Below are 16,903 nucleotides of genomic sequence, written 5' to 3'. Positions count from 1 at the left end.
GGGGACAGCCCCTCCCTGGGCCCTTCCTGGGGCTGGCCCCGAGCCGAGGCTGCACCGCACGAACAGCGAGAGGATGCACAGAGCACGGGGCTGTCCTGCAGTGTCACACAGTGTCACACAGTGTCACACACCTCTGTCCTGCAGTGTCACACAGTGTCACACACCTCTGTCCTGCAGTGTCACACAGTGTCACACACCCGTGTCCTGCAGTGTCACACAGTGTCACACACCTCTGTCCTGCAGTGTCACACAGTGTCACACACCCATGTCCTGCAGTGTCACACACCCGTGTCCTGCAGTGTCACACAGTGTCACACACCTCTGTCCTGCAGTGTCACACAGTGTCACACACCCATGTCCTGCAGTGTCACACACCTCTGTCCTGCAGTGTCACACAGTGTCACACACCCGTGTCCTGCAGTGTCACACACCCGTGTCCTGCAGTGTCACACAGTGTCACACACCTCTGTCCTGCAGTGTCACACACCTCTGTCCTGCAGTGTCACACAGTGTCACACACCTCTGTCCTGCAGTGTCACACAGTGTCCCGCAGTGTCCCACAGTGTCACACAGTGTCCCAGTGTCACACAGTGTCACACAGTGTCCCGCAGTGTCACACAGTGTCCCGCAGTGTCCCACAGTGTCACACAGTGTCCCAGTGTCACACAGTGTCACACAGTGTCACACAGTGTCCCGCAGTGTCACACAGTGTCACACAGTGTCCCGCAGTGTCACACAGTGTCACACAGTGTCACACAGTGTCCTACAGTGTCCTGCAGTGTCACACAGTGTCACACAGTGTCCTGCAGTGTCCTGCAGTGTCCTGCAGTGTCACACAGTGTCACACAGTGTCACACAGTGTCCTGCAGTGTCACACAGTGTCACACAGTGTCACACAGTGTCCTGCAGTGTCCTGCAGTGTCACACAGTGTCACACAGTGTCACACAGTGTCACACAGTGTCCCGCAGTGTCACACAGTGTCCTGCAGTGTCCCACAGTGTCCCACAGTGTCCCACAGTGTCCCACAGTGTCACACAGTGTCACACAGTGTCACACAGTGTCACACAGTGTCCCACAGCCATCACAGGGTTTGTGGGGGGAGGACTGTGTGTCCTCCTGCTCCCCCAGGCTTGGTGGCCCCTCGGGCACAGCTGCTCCTCAGCACCATGGCAGGGACAGCCCTGAGGAGCAAAGAGCTCCCGTCTTAGGGAGAACTCGGGCAGATGGCGAGGATCAAACACACCTCTGGAGCCGGGAGCCAGAGGGACGAGCTCAGGGTTAGCCCGAGTTCAACTCTGGGTCAAGAGGTTGCTGGAGGGACCGTGGGGACACAGGGACAGCCCACCCAGCACCTGATGCCCGAGGAGCCCCCATCAACAGCTCCACAAACCCCTCCCTCAGTCCCCACCAGCCCCTGGCCCATCCCTCTTGCCCCACCAGACTTGGTTCATTAGCTGGCTTTGCCGGGCTGCTTCTCATTAGATAGCCAACAAATTCCAGGAAGACAGGACACCCACTGGGCCTAAATGAAATTAGAGAACAGAGCGCTGCTACAAGTGGTTTAATTCAAATTACAGCAAGATATTATCGCCAACTGCAAGTGCTCAGAGCCATGAGTCAGACCCCCACAAGGAACGAGATGGGTTTAAAAAAAATCATGACTTGTTAAGAATATAATTAACTTTGGGGTTATTTTTATTTACCTTCCAGTTTTTAGCCTTCAGGAATCAAATTTTTGAGCTTGTTGAGAACAGCTTAAAATTAAAGAGGGAGGAGGAAGAAGGAAGAGGAATGTGCCCACATTCCTCTTGCCAGGAGCTGGGCATTTAAAGTGACACCGTACGAGAACCATCCCAGAGCCAGCAGCTCTTGGGGCACAGAAACATCCCCCTGTCTTACTCTGCTTCCAGGAAGCTCTAAGTGAAGCACAAGAAACTGGATGGAGATTTCACCCAAACCTGCCAGCCCCACATCCTGGGCAAACCCCAAATGGTCCTCACAGACCTCTGCAGCTTCACCTTTCTCGGTTTCCAACCAACAGCAGCCCACAGCTGTGGGGCTGCAGGGACGGGGTGGAATTGTTCCCTCAGACACCAAATCAGAACAGCTGAGGCTGAGTCAGTGTGAGCTCACCAGCCTCTGCCTGCTTGAGCTCTACCTTGTGCCAGCATCGCACGATCTGCTCCTGACCCATCTCCTGGGACAGGAGGGATTTTTCTGGAAGACAGACCTGTGCAGGACACAGCTGCAACACCTGGAGCAGCATCCTGGGGCTCTCAGAAGGGCACGTGACTGTGGGCAACAAATGACTGGGAAGCCCAGTTAGAGTCCCCACATCATTTCACCTCCACCAAGGACAGGAGCTCTGGAAAGCAAGAGGGACAACACAGTCCAGCAGTTTTCTGGGTGAGGGATGAGTTTCTCAGTGTCCCCAAGCTGCTCACACAGCCTCAGAGCCATCACTGTCAGCTGATTCCTGTGGAGCCTCCTCTGCTCCTGCCTCAGGTGCTGCCTTCCCCTGTTTCCGCTGAGCAGAGAGTCCCCTGCTATCTTTCATTGAAACATCATGTCCAATTTATCCCTTGATTAAACCCATATTTTGCTTGGCTATAAGTCAAATATAAGAGGGCCGCACTCAAGTGAACTAATCTTGGTTTACTTGCCAGTAAGTAATTTGATAGACAATTTGGCAGACATCCACTCTAGAATTAAGCAAACCTGAGCAATAAAGATGTAAGAAAACAATCCTGAAAAGCCATAATGAGACACGGAGTTCCATTCAGCAGCAACTCGTTCCACTTAGGTTTGTGCTGACCCTCAGGACTGTGGTGCTGCCAGAGCCTGGCTGGGAGGGCTCGTCCTGTGCCCAGGCAGGTGCCAGGGAACCGAGAGCCATCCAAGCTCTGCTGCTGTGATCCTCAATGGAGAATGAGTCCAGCTTTGGCAGCCCCAGCCCTGGGCCCAGGTGAGCTCCTGAGGAGACAGCAGCAGGGTTTGCCAAATCACAGTCTCAGAATCATTTAGGATGGAAAATGCCTCCAAGATTATCGAGTCCAAACTTTAGAGCCTCAGCTGGAAATGCCTCAGAGGAAGGAACACCCACAGCACAGGAGCCTCTCTTGCCACCTGTAAGCACCTCCCTCACCACATCCTGCTGTTCCAGGACCCTCAGAGCCTCCCAGCCCTGCCCCAGAGCAGCTCCCACAGCAGGACTGCTGCTGCTGAGCTCCTTTATAACCTCCCCAGCACTGCCTGAGCGCCAGCACCCGCAGCAGCCCCTTGCTGGGCTGGGGGAGAGCAGAACTGTGTGGGCCACAGCTCTGGGAGGAGAGCTGGGGGTTCTCCTTCAGGCAGAGGCGAGCGAGGTGCGTGCTGAGGGACAGCCGTGCTCGGGGCGATGGCCGGAGCAGAGGGGCTGTCAGCCCGTGCTGCTCCATCCCTCATAATGCCATTATGTATTGCTGGCATTAATCACCCTGCTAGGTAAGCATTATGGCACTTTTATGGTGGCTTTGAAGCTAATCTGTCACTAATGCCTGCTGGATTATCATGATTTCTTACAGTTGTGATTCATTAACTCAGATGCCTAATAGAATTAGTATTAAACATATTCCATAGATTTCTGCCTCAACATGTTGAGTTTTGAAAGCCTTTTCAATATTTCATTGTGTTGTATTAAATGGCATGTCAGGCACATTGTGTGGTCTCCTGGAGAACCTGGCACAGCCGGAGCAGGGGAGGGGGCTGGGCTCGGGGTGGCTGGAGGGGCAGCAGGACCCTGCTGGCTCCTGGGGACCCTCACAGCCCTCCCGGGGTGTGCTGCAGGGGCAGCTGTTTCAAGTTTGGAGAGTTCTCCAGTTAAAGGTGTTCCAGCACAGCTGCTGCCTCCAACGCTGGGTAATTAAGGAGGCACAGAAGAGGTTAATCAGGTTTGAGGACACGAAGTATAGCGCAGACACTAAATATGATCGTGATTATTACCTGGCCCTGGAGGAATCCTTTCCCTAGACATTGCAATGTCATTCCTAGTATGAATATTATTCCTAATAACCAATATTAATTCTCAATGCATTCTCTGGGGTTTAGAATTACTTTCTTGTTTAGGATAAGATCTAGATCTTGAAGCAGGCTAAAAAGAGGAATTATTACTATTATTGTTATTATTAGCATTATCATTATTATCTTGGGCATTTCTTTTTTTAAAAAAAATCTTATTTAGATAACAATCTCCCCCAGGAGCAGATTGTGGAGCTCACAGGTCTTTATCTGGCTACTTAAATCCACATTGTGGGTAACAGAATTTTACAGTTATTATTATTAATAATGTAAGGCCAAGACCAGAACACCATTGCATTAGCCTCTGTGTGTGTGAGGCTGACGGACCTGTACCACAACCCTGCCTTGGTTTGCCCACCTTTTTTTTAACAGGGGAGTCCCCTGCCCGAATTTCCCGGCGGCTCCGTGGCAGGAGCCCCGCTGGGGAGGATGCTGGTGCCGGGGACTGGGAAGAGCCTGAACTTTGGGATGCTGCCCTGAACCCGCCCGCGAACCCTTTTTGCTGCCCTGACCCCCGGAACCCCGCGTCGAGGCCGTCAGCCAGGAAAACAGAGAGGGGGCACTTCAAAGCGGGGATTAGAAGCAGCTGTGCAAATTGACAAATCCGTGCGAGGATCCGCGGGCTGAGGAGCCGCGGTCCCGGCGGAGCCGGCCCGGAGCTGCCCGGAGCCCCTCGGAGCTCGGCACCGGCACCGAGCCGTGTCCCCGCCACGGCCACCGCATTCCCGGGCTGGCCTCGGAAACAAACGCTGCTTTTCAGAAAGTTAACAAAGGGCAGGTGCTGGAGCGGTCCCGGGGAGGCTGCGGAGGTTTGTCCTGGTGCCAGAGTCAACCTGTGCCGGCGGCCGAGTCCTGCCCCGCATCCCCGCCACCCATCCCCGCATCCCTGCCACCCCGCCACCCATCCCCGCATCCCCGCCACCCATCCCCGCATCCCCGCATCCCCGCCAGCCATCCCCGCATCCCCGCCAGCCATCCCCGTATCCCCGCCAGCCATCCCCGCATCCCCGTATCCCCGCCAGCCATCTCCGCATCCCCGCCAGCCATCCCCGCATCCCCGCCACCCATCTCTGCATCCCCGCCACCCATCCCCGCATCCCTGCCAGCCATCCCCGCGGCCCCGCCACCCATCCCCGCCTCCCCGCATCCCCGCATCCCCGCCACCCATCCCCGCGGCCCCGCCACGCATCCCCGCCAGCCATCCCCGCATCCCCGCCACCCATCTCTGCATCCCCGCATCCCCGCATCCCCGCGGCCCCGCCACCCATCTCCGCGGCCCCACAGCCCGGCCCGGCCCCGCTGCCCACGGACAGCCCACACCGAGCTCACAAATGAGGAGCTGCCCACACCGAGCTCACAAGTGAGGAGCTGAGACCCCGCTGGGACCAGCGAGCACCCCCGGCTGCCCCGGCCAGGGCACGCCCGTCCCTCCGGCCCGGCCCGGGGGGCGGCAGCGGGAGTCCCCCTCCCCTGCCCCGGCTGCAGCCAGGGACGAGCCCCGGCCATGCCGGAGATGTTCGGAGCGGTTTTTGCCATGGAGATGATTGATTTCCCAACCGTGTGATCTTCCCCTTTCTTTTCCCCCCTGCGTGAGCCAACTAATGCACACATTTATGAGGAAAGGAAAACTTGAAAACTTCATTACGTGACGTGTCTAAAATGTGCATTTAACCCCCCCTCGCCGAGTTTTTGGTTACAGAAACGGTTTGGTTCTCCCCTGGATTGCTTTTATGCGGCCCCGCAGCATTTCAAAGCAAAGCCTCGCTGGAGAGGAGCAATTCCTTTGCTTCTCATCAAAATGCCGCTATTGATGTCACGGCAAGAGGAGAATCTCGGTGAGGGGGATGGAGAGCATGAGGTCCCACCGCTGTTCCATGGGTTCTGAAAGTACTTTGAACGATGCTTTTCAGCTGATTGTCCCAGTTTAGCAGGAGGAAAAAGTGGGGAGTCCCGGACCTGGAATAAATACTCGGAATTTCGGGGAATGTAAGGGCGGGCGAGGCGGCCCTGGCTGTGTCGGGTGGCCGGGTGGGCGCAGGGCTCGGTGCGGTGGGGAAGGGTCCCCGCCAGGCTCCGGCTTTGCCGCTGCTCCAGGAGAAAGGGCCGGCCGAGCATGGCCCGGAGCTCCTCAGAGCAGCCTTTGTTTTAGGGAGTGAAAGGGGCGGTCATGGGACAGCAGTCAGCCGGGCGAGCACGGGGGAGGCCGGGGGAAAACTTTAATTAGGGTAACTTGAAGGCAGGCTTTAAGCAGCAGCCGCAGGAGGCCCGGTTTGATCTCCTTGTGGGACAGACCCTGTGATTAATCGCGGCCCTGTCGAGGGGACGGACACCTGCCTGTCACATGCTTTGATTCCCGGCACAGCCTTTGATCTCGGCGGCTCTGTGGGAGGGTGTTGGAGCAATCCCCGTGCCCAGGTCGCTTTCCTGCCGCCTGCGGGGGCTCCGTGCGCTGGAGGGGGCTCGGCCCGGGGTCAGCCCGGGAGCCGCCGGGGCCAAGCCGAGTTCGAACGAAGGGGAAAGTTCATCCCCGATCCGAGGGGTGTGAGGGGCTTGCTGCTGTCCTGGGGGACTCTCTGTTGTCCTGGGGGAAGGTGTCCAAGCCAGCAGTGGGGATGCTTGGCCTTGTCACTGCTGCAGAGAGCAGCGGGGCCCGAGGGGTCACCTTGTCCCCCTCCCCCTGCTCCAGCCCAAAGGGTTGTTGGTGGGCTGAGGTTGGGGCAGACAATGGGTACCCTGGGTGGTGTCCCCACCTCTCCCTGCTGTCACTGTCCTGCTGAGAGCCTGCACCGCTGGCTCCGTGATCATTTGTCACCAGCCTGGCACAACCAAAGGCACAGAATCATCAAGGCTGGAGATCTCCAGGATCATCCAGTCCAGCCATCAACCCAGCACCATCTTCATCACCCCTAAACCATGTCCCTGAGTGCCACACCCTGATCCCAAGTGCCAGGTCTGTGGCACCAGGAGGAGGGCAGGCAGCAGCACTCCAAGGTGTCCTCTGTGGGGACGAGGCTCGCCCAGCCCCTTCCCAGCAGGATTCCAGACCAAACCCACTGGGAAACAGGCAGGGGATCGGGTCCAGATTGGCCTCTCGCAGCACCCCAGGGCCCTGACAGCTGCTCCTGTGGGTTGTGGCCATTCCCTGTGGGCATTGCCAGCTGCCTCTGCCTGTGATTGCCACGGGCACCTCGCCCCGGGCCCGGCCTGGGCTATTCTCAGCCCTGACATTTGTGCCAAGCAGGCAGAGCATGTCCCCATTGCTGGAGAGGGAGGGGTCCCTGTGCAGCCTGAAACAGGATCCCAATGTCTCTGCTTTCAGCCTGACCTTGAAACCAGAGCAGGGAGCTGAGTCCCTCTGGATCACACCGCTGGTGTGGGGGGAAGCACGGTGGGAACGCCTGGCACAGCCCAGGCACGGGCCAGCAGTGCCAGTGGGGATGGCCCCAGCAATGCTCAGACCAGCCCAGAACCTGCTCTGCAGGAGCTTCTCTGGGCAGTGCTGGTGAGGATGCCCGTGGGATGGTGGGCAAAGGGGTTCTCATGGCTGCTGGCTCCCACAGCCTGCTGGAGACTCCCTGGATCTTGTGGTGTTCCCATTACTTTTTCTCCCAGCTTTGCACAGAGATGGTTTTCATGATGTCTCAGTAGATGGTTTGGTTCGTACCAGCAGTAAATATTCTGATTTTGGGAAGAAAAGGTCTAATGAAGCTAGAGACAGGCATGGGAAAGCCCTTCTCCATGCTGCTCGGATATAACAAAAACAAATTTCCAAGAGCCCTGGACAGGGGCGGTAAGGCTGTAATGTGGTGTCCTGTTTCCTAATCTCTCCAGTAAGGAAGCAGTGTGTTGAATTTAAAATATCCCTCTGGTAAATGCTAACTATTTAAAGAGTGCTAGGGTCTTAGAAATGCAAAACAAAGATTTGTTGATTAAAAACACATGGTTTGTTCTGGAGGCACGAGTAGCCAGAAAAATCAGTTCTGACAGTATTTTGGCTTTTTCAATCCCACAAGACATGATGGTGATTTATTATAGTGATGTCAGCTGTGGTTGAAAAAAGTTCTCTGTGTTGTCTTAATAAAAGAGCTTTACCTTGAAATCATTAGACTCTCAGCCTGTTTATTTGAAGCGATGACTGTGAACGTGAATGGTCCCCTCTAAATCACCCGGCCCCGCGCGGGAACATCTGCACATGCAGGGCGGTGACAGCCCGGAGCTGGCCTGGCTAACGTGAGCCCTGTGATGGATCTGATTAGTGGGGCTTTGAAACCTAGAGGGGAGATAAGAGCACCAGGCAGGAGGGGAGCCCCCATACCACAAGGGGAGGGGGAATTAGAAAGACAATGGGGTCTATCTGTCTTCTGCTGCCATCCCTGCAGGCTCGTCCCTGCTGCCTCTGCAGTGCCCTGTGCCCACGGCACTCCCTGCTGGGACAAAGCCCAGCATCAGTTCTCTAGGAGAGACCTGGGGAGCTGCAAAAGCTCTTCACCAAAGCTGTGCCTTGCTGTGCCCCCGTTGTCACAGCCGAGGAGGTGTGGTGGCTTCAGAGCAGCACCAGGAGTTGGGAGTGCTGGATCTGGTAACTTGGCCTGATTTACAGCTCTACAGGGCTTTGCTCAGAAACCTCTGAGCACATCAGAGAGTCTCAGAATGGTTTGGGTTGGTAGGGACCCTAAAGTCCATTTCAACCCTCAGCCCAGACTGCTCCAAGTCCTATCCTTGGCCTTAGACACTTCCATGCATGGGGCAGTGCACAAGTTTGCAATATTATTGTCCCAAACAGATGTGCAGAGTGGTGTTAATGTGCCAGCTCTGTCGCAAGGAGAAGGGTGCAGCAGCCAGGCAAGGACAGGCAGCAGGAGGGACAGGAATTAACAAGGTGACAGGTGTCTGTCACCATTCCCGGGGTGCAGAGGGGCTGGGGTGCTGCAGGATCCCTGGCAGCCGGGCCCTGCCACGAGCCCTTTTCCTGGTGTCTGGCAGCAGCTGAGCACTGAGCAATATTTACTTCTTGGGTAAACAGCCGTAATCTCCCTAACCAGAGTTTATCGCAGAGAAGTGAGTTAAATTCCTCTTGGATAATCCCCTGTGTGGTTTTCTGAGCAGGAAATTCTGGGATGCCTTTCCATGTAAATGAGTGGCTCTGGGGTGGAGAGTGATGAAGGCTCCAGAGGCTGCTCCAGCTGGGGCTGAGCTGCAGTGAGAGGGCCAAGGGCTCCAGCACAGCCACCTCTGAGAGCTGGGACAGACTGGGACAGACTGGGACAGACTGGGAGCGCTCGGGTCTGTGGCAGGGATTGCTGGAAGGAAATTCCTCACCCAGCCCCTCACCCTGGGTGGGAGAGCTGCAGGTGAGACCCCCAAACCCAGCACCCTCAGGGTGCCCACCCTGGCTACCAGCAGCAGAGACCCTCTCTGTCCCATCCTCATCCCAACAGAGCCTCACAGTAGGAATTACACTAGAAACAATACAGATGTTGGAAACTCTCCTGGGCGGGTTGTTTACACTGAAATCCCCGGTACCTGGTGGCTGGGATGGAACAGCACAGGCCGAACCCTGACCCTGGAAATGTTACCAGAGACGAGACGCTTGGCAGGTACTCACATCTCATATATTATCTGCTGCAGCTACAAGAAACATATTTTCCCATCAGCGTGATTATTTTTATTTGACTTTTAAGTCGAGCAGGAAGCCGGCGTGGCTCCCATCCATCAGCACTGCGGCCATTAGAAAATTAACCAAGCTTAATAAACTTCCTGCACAGCTCGCTTCTGCAGCTGCAAATCTACAGGAAAACAAATATATTGACTGGCTCTCCGTGGAAGCACATTGCTAAATAAGACTTGCTGGAAGTGAGGAATGGCCCGGGATGATCCCAGGGTGGCTGTTACTGGGCTGGAAAATACTTTTGCAGAACTGAGGTTTCAGAAACCTCCCTGAGATTCACGGTGCTGGGAGCTGCTCTGGTGGACAGGAGGATGAGGGGTGGGATTTTCTGGGTGGTAATTTCTTCATCCATGGTGGAAATGCCAGTCTGCAAAATGGGAGAGCTCCTGCTGATTTCTCCAGGATGATTTCTCCAGGAGCAAGACCAAACCTGGTGTTTCCCAGCAGGGATTTGTCCAAGTGCTCCATGCTGGGGAGCCTGGGAGCCACAGCCTGGCCTCCTTTGCTGTTTGGGCATCACTTGGAGAGGGATTTCACAGAGCTTTGGTGGGTGGGGACCTGCCCTGGGCCTGCCTGGCCCGGTGCTGTGCCAAAGGGCAGCAGGACTGAGCCCACAGCAGGCAGTGGCTGTGCTCTCCTGGCTGGGTGAGGCAGCAGCACTGCAGGCACGGAGTCTCTCCAGTTGGGAGTCGAGTGGAAAGAGCTCACACTGCAGCCTCCCCTTTAATGAAGGGAGATGGGCAAGTTCTAACCACACCAGCTGTCATAAATATTCAGCTCCGAGGTTTCACTCAGTCATTAGATCCACCTGGAGACACTCTCAGTGCTGCAGACGTGGCTACAGGAGTTTCATGCAATGTGTGACTTCCAAATCAATCTCTTTCCAGCAGGCAGAATGAACTGGCTGCTCACGTCTGTGTGTCTCAAAGAGGAGATGCAATAAAAAAAGGAATTCAGCCGGGTACAAGACCACATTTCCTTCCCTTGGAGTGCCTGGATGCCTCTTCATCTCCTCTTCAAACACCCATCACAAAGTTTCAAGCAGGGGTCCGAATCCTTGGATCCAAGGTAGGGAATAGGAAGGGTTTGTGTTGCCTTTCCTTCAGTCCTGCTGCCGCCTCTGCACACACCCAGAGGGACGGAGCTCCTCAGGGAGCCCCTGCTCTGCTCGGCCATGGGTGCTCCCAGCTCCTGGGGACACCAGCCACAGACAGAGAAGAAGGTTGAGTGGAGCCCTTGGGAAGTTTTGGGGTTGTTGATGGGGGTGAGTCTGGCAGAGGCACTCCCTGAGTGTCCCAGCATGGGTGGGGAACCATGGCAGAAAGAACAGGAGAAAACACCAGCAAAACCCAAAAAAATACCAGCAAAATGCCAGCAAAGCAGAGCAGAGCTGGGGGTGACACATCCCACCAGACTCAGGATGAGAAGAGGCTTCCATGGCTGGATCCAGTGGGCCAGCACCGAGTCCCATGGCCCCAGTGGGAGCTGCAGCCTCCCCAGCACAGCCTCACATTGGCACAACTACAGCGAGGAGCTGGAGAGAGTGGGGGACCCAAAGCCCCCAGACCTCGGGCCAGGGCTGTGGGGTAAGGCAGGGTCCCTCCCTTCCTCGCATGTCTACAGGCAAATTAAAAATTAAATAAATAAATTTGCTAGTTTACAAATAGAACTGTTACTTGTTACTCACAGTATTAACAGTCTCCTTTTATTTTTTCCCCCCCCTTTTTTTCAAGGCTGTGAAAGACGTTTGTTTCAGTTGCCAACATCTCTACAGAACTAATGTGGGTGGATTGTGACAGATATAATTTCTCCATCCTACAGTTTCATCAACTTGAGTTCTGTTAAACTATACCCGCTGGGCTTAGCTCCTTTTAAAGTTTCCGCTTTGACAGGTAGATTTATTAGTCTTGAAATTTGTACAAATCAGATGTCACTCGTGGCAACTTGTCAAAATGTCAGTCTGGTGAGGGAGGCATGAAAGGATTTTCTGGAGAGAGACGGGAGGCAGGCTTGAAAGAGCTCGAGCAAGGCAGAAGAAAGGAGCTGGGAGGGATTGCAGCCTGCTTGATCCTGGGGGTTTTACTTTATTAAATATCTAGCGCCATGCAGTGGGAGATGCTGCTGGATCCTGCCCGCCAAGACATCAAGGCTGTCAACATCCGCTGACGGCGCTCCCGGCTGCCTTCCGCAGCTTGTTATGGATATTTAGGGCAGGGGTGAGGCGTGGGGAGGGGAAGGTTCAGCTTGGTTTTAATGCTGCTGCGTTTGGAATACTCCATTATCGCCCTAACGAGGCCAGATCCTCGCACGGTCTGAGCCTGGCTCCGTGTGCCTGTGCCAGGCCAGTGGGGACCTGCCACCAGCACCCCCTCCCCGCCCCCTCTGCAGCCCTGACAGCCTTCAGAGAGCCTCCAGTGTCCAGTGTGGCTGGAGGAGCCCGGGGCCACATCCCGGGGCCACATCCCGGGGCCACATCCCGGGGCCACATCCCGGGGCCACATCCCGGGGCTGCCTGGCACCGGGCAAGGTCCTTCCTGCAGGTGTTCTCCGGTGGCACTGGCAGTTTGTCTGCGTGAACCGCTGCCCGTGGTGCTCCCGGGGGGTCCCTCCAGTCCTCCCTGGGCGTGGAGGGGATCAGCTGCTGCCCAGGGCTCGGGGCTGGGCTCGGGGCAGAGCCAGTGGGACTGAGCTGGTGAACCTGGGAACGCTGGGCTGGCACAGCCCCACTCCCAGCGCCGCGCTCCGACAGACGGAGCAGGGACGCGCCAGGGGCCGGACACACGGATACACGGACACAGGGACACAGGGACACACGGACACACGGACACAGGGACACACGGACACAGGGACACAGGGACACAGGGACACATGGACACACGGATACACGGACACACGGACACAGGGACACAGGGACACAGGGACACACGGACACACGGACACACGGACACAGGGACACACGGACACAGGGACACACGGACACACGGACACAGGGACACAGGGACACACGGACACACGGACACACGGACACAGGGACACACGGACACAGGGACACACGGACACAGGGACACACGGACACACGGACACACGGACACAGGGACACACGGACACAGGGACACACGGACACACGGACACACGGACACAGGGACACACGGACACACGGACACAGGGACACAGGGACACACGGACACACGGACACACGGACACACGGACACACGGACACAGGGACACACGGACACACGGACACACGGACACACGGACACAGGGACACACGGACACACGGACACACGGACACACGGACACAGGGACACACGGACACACGGACACACGGACACACGGACACAGGGACACAGGGACACAGGGACACACCGACACACGGACACACGGACACACGGACACAGGGACACACCGACACACGGACACACGGACACACGGACACACGGACACACGGACACACGGACACACGGACACAGGGACACACGGACACACAGACACACCGACACACGGACACAGGGACACACGGACACACGGACACAGGGACACAGGGACACACGGACACACAGACACAGGGACACACGGACACAGGGACACACGGACACACAGACACACGGACACAGGGACACAGGGACACACGGACACACGGACACACGGACACACGGACACACAGACACACGGACACAGGGACACACCGACACACGGACACAGGGACACACGGACACACGGACACACGGACACACGGACACAGGGACACACGGACACACGGACACACGGACACACGGACACACGGACACAGGGACACACGGACACAGGGACACAGGGACACAGGGACACACGGACACACGGACACACGGACACAGGGACACACGGACACAGGGACACACGGACACACGGACACAGGGACACACGGACACACGGACACAGGGACACACGGACACAGGGACACACGGACACACGGACACAGGGACACACGGACACACGGACACAGGGACACACGGACACACGGACACACGGACACAGGGACACACGGACACACGGACACACGGACACAGGGACACAGGGACACACGGACACACGGACACACGGATACACGGACACACGGACACATGGACACACGGACACACAGACACACGGACACACGGACACACGGACACACAGACACATGGATACACAGACACACAGACACACGGATACACGGTCACATGGATAAATGGATACATGGACACACAGTCACAGGGACACACGGACACACGGACACAGGGACACATGGACACACGGACACAGGGACACAGGGACACTGCTCCACCAGCCCTGGGAAGCTGCAGGCAGCAAAAGCGACCTCCCAGTGCTCGGGCTCTTGTGCAGCAGCTCCTGAAAGGCCTCGTGCTGGAAGCGGCCAAGGAAGAGCAGCCATCTCCTTCACCGCTCTGACCCAATCATTTTAACTGAAGTTTTTTTCATGGAATAAATTTAGAGTTGTTGAAATGAGAACTTAAAAGAAGTTATTTTAAAAAAAAAACCCCGCAATTTTAAAAACATTATTTTGATTACCAGTTCCAAGAAGATCAGGAAAATCTCCACCAAAACCAACATTTTTTCATGAATATTTACACATTGTTTGAAAAATCTGTTTTGGCTGAAAAGACGTTTGTTGATGTTTGCTTGGCAGGCGGCGTCGCTCCCCAGTGACGCGGGGACCTGGTGTGGGGACCTGGCACGGGGACGCGCTGTGGGGCAGGATCGTGGTGCTGTGGCTCCTGATGGGCCTCTCCAAACTCCAGAGCCGCAAAAAGGAGTGGGACGGGTCCCGTCCTGTCACCCTCCCTCCTCTGGAGATCTCAACCCCGAGGGTTCCCAGCAGACACGACCCCTCCTGCAGCCCCCCAGTGCCTGAGCAGAGCTGCTCAGACATTCCTGTCCATCCCAGGGCTTTTCCCGCACCTCTCCGATGTTTCCCGTGGATCTCACGCTATTGCTCTGGTTGAAGAGCCCTTTGGTACTGCCCCAGCTGCTGCCCCAGCCCAGGGCACAGGTGGGGAAGGTTTCTCATGCCCAGAAAAGCTCCCTGAGCTGGGCAGATCTTGGGCAGCTGGGCCTTCCTCTCGCTGACCCCAAGCTCATCGTGGCGCTCACCTCCAGCCCAGCCTTTTCCCCTTGTTCCGCGTGCCCATGGAGCTGTGACGAGCACCGAGCTTGTGTCCTGTCCCCTTCTCCATCCTCCCTCAGGGCAGCAGGGGCTGCTCTGTGCCCTGGGCTGGGGCTGTGCCTCTGGGGCTCTTTCCAGGAGGATTCCTGCAGCAGGGATGAGAACACACCTTACGAAGGGGAAAATTCAGCTTTGCTTAATTAATCAGCACATAAATGTTTCCCTCTTGGAGCGGCTCTGAGCCATCGCTGCATGAGAAGAGGAGAAGGGGAAAACCCACTTCACACGGCAGGATTTTCTTTCAAAGAAATCACTTTGTGTCACATCCAGCCTTGCTTTCCTTTCATGTGGCAAAGGAGTAGTGGCAGCTCGGTTCCCACATCTGTGTCCTCCCGGCAGGGATGTCCTGCCGCTCTCCAGCCACAGCAGCAAACACTGGGCTGGGGCAGGAGGGACAGAGGGCCTGTCCTGGCTTTTTCCATGTGCCCTGAGTGTCTGCAGAGCAATTTCAGTGCAGGGAAAGGGAGAGGAGAGGGGGAAAAAAAGCGCCTGGCATGAGTTCAGAAAGCTCTCCAGCTCACACATCTGGTTCTTATATTTCAAAGTTAATTAGTCATATTGAGGCTGTCTGAAGATAAATTTATCATCCAGAAAAAACACAAACAGTTTGAAAAATGAAAGGAAGTGAGGTGACATGGCTTGACGTTTAAATAAATCATTTTAACATGATTAAAAAACTTGTCCTCCCTGACACCCGGCGCCGGATACTTTGTAAAGACTTTTTGACAAAGACAAGCCCCTGTTTGGTACACAAAGCCCCTGCCATTCAATTACACACACTAATCTTTGGCAATTGCTTCTCCCAGTGACTACTGGGGCTGTGGTGAGGAGTTTGGGGCTGGAGCAGCCACAAAGGGGGGTCGAGGATGGCCAGAGGGGCTGGAGAGGTCCGGGGTGCAGGGTGTGAAAATGGATTGGTGCTGGCAAAACCAAGGACTCCACAGAGCCCCCCCCAGCTCCTGATCCCCAGGAAGAGGCAGGGACACACTGGGGCTTCACCTCCTCATGTCCATCCTCCTCAGGGTGCAGGCAGGGCTGATCTAACACCACCCAAAATTCTCTCCCATCAGCAATTTTGCCTTCACAGCTTTGCTGATGGGATAATGAGGTGCTGGTTCTGCTGCTAGAGTCCCGTCATCCCTGTGCTTCTCACCTGGGTGCCTTGGTGCCACTGCACATCCCTGCTAATTCCACCCAAAAGTCTTATTAAATCATGGGCCTTCCTTTCACATCCACGTTATCAAATTTCCTTCTCTCTGGCTTGACTGATGGAAGGTTTGTGATTAAATGAAATGCTCTCCCTGCATGTCAGCTGGAAAACAGCCCTGTGTGGCTGCTTGACAATGTGTCTATAGGCTGAGCATCAATCAATATTAGGGGAAATCAGCATCTCGGGTGACCCAGAGGAAGAGCTCAGCTGCTTTTCATTCCTATTCACCTGCTCTGTTGGATGCTTTCAAGGGATATTTAAGTTTTACTGACCCTGGCAGAATTTCTGATCTTTTTTATTTCCCAAGTCCTGCCCCATCCCTCGGGAAGTCACTCAGGATTTTTCTGCTGACCTGACTCAGCCCGTGGCCTTGCTGCCATGGCTATGGGGGACCTTGCAGAAATCTTGGAGTTTCTTGGTGCCTTAAAAATCTGCAAAATGGGGACCTTAATGTGTCCCCCCCAGTTCCCACCGGAGCAGCAGCAGCCAGACAGGGAGACAGCAGAGCTCCGAAAGCCTTCGCCTGTTCGGAGACAGGGAGGTTCAAGAAGGTGGGAAGATTCACATCTTGTAACAAGAAAAGAGCTCTTCTGGGCATGAAGGAAGCAAAGTGACAGAAAAAGCATGGAATGAAAAGAAATAAATAAAAAAGTGACGCCTAATGGATAAAATGAATATTCAAGTTGTTTCTAGGGAAGAGTCTCTGACTTTGGTGCTGGTTACAGTTACAAGGTTTGTGCGTTTTCTTGCTGTCAAAGCCTTCACCAT

Source organism: Pseudopodoces humilis, chromosome 30 (genome assembly GCF_049639895.1).
Source record: "Pseudopodoces humilis isolate 2021_Gansu_Grassland_sample_001 chromosome 30, ASM4963989v1, whole genome shotgun sequence".
NCBI lineage: Eukaryota > Metazoa > Chordata > Aves > Passeriformes > Paridae > Pseudopodoces > Pseudopodoces humilis.
The sequence above is the reverse complement of the archived record's forward strand: the minus strand, read 5'-3'. Positions refer to the sequence as shown.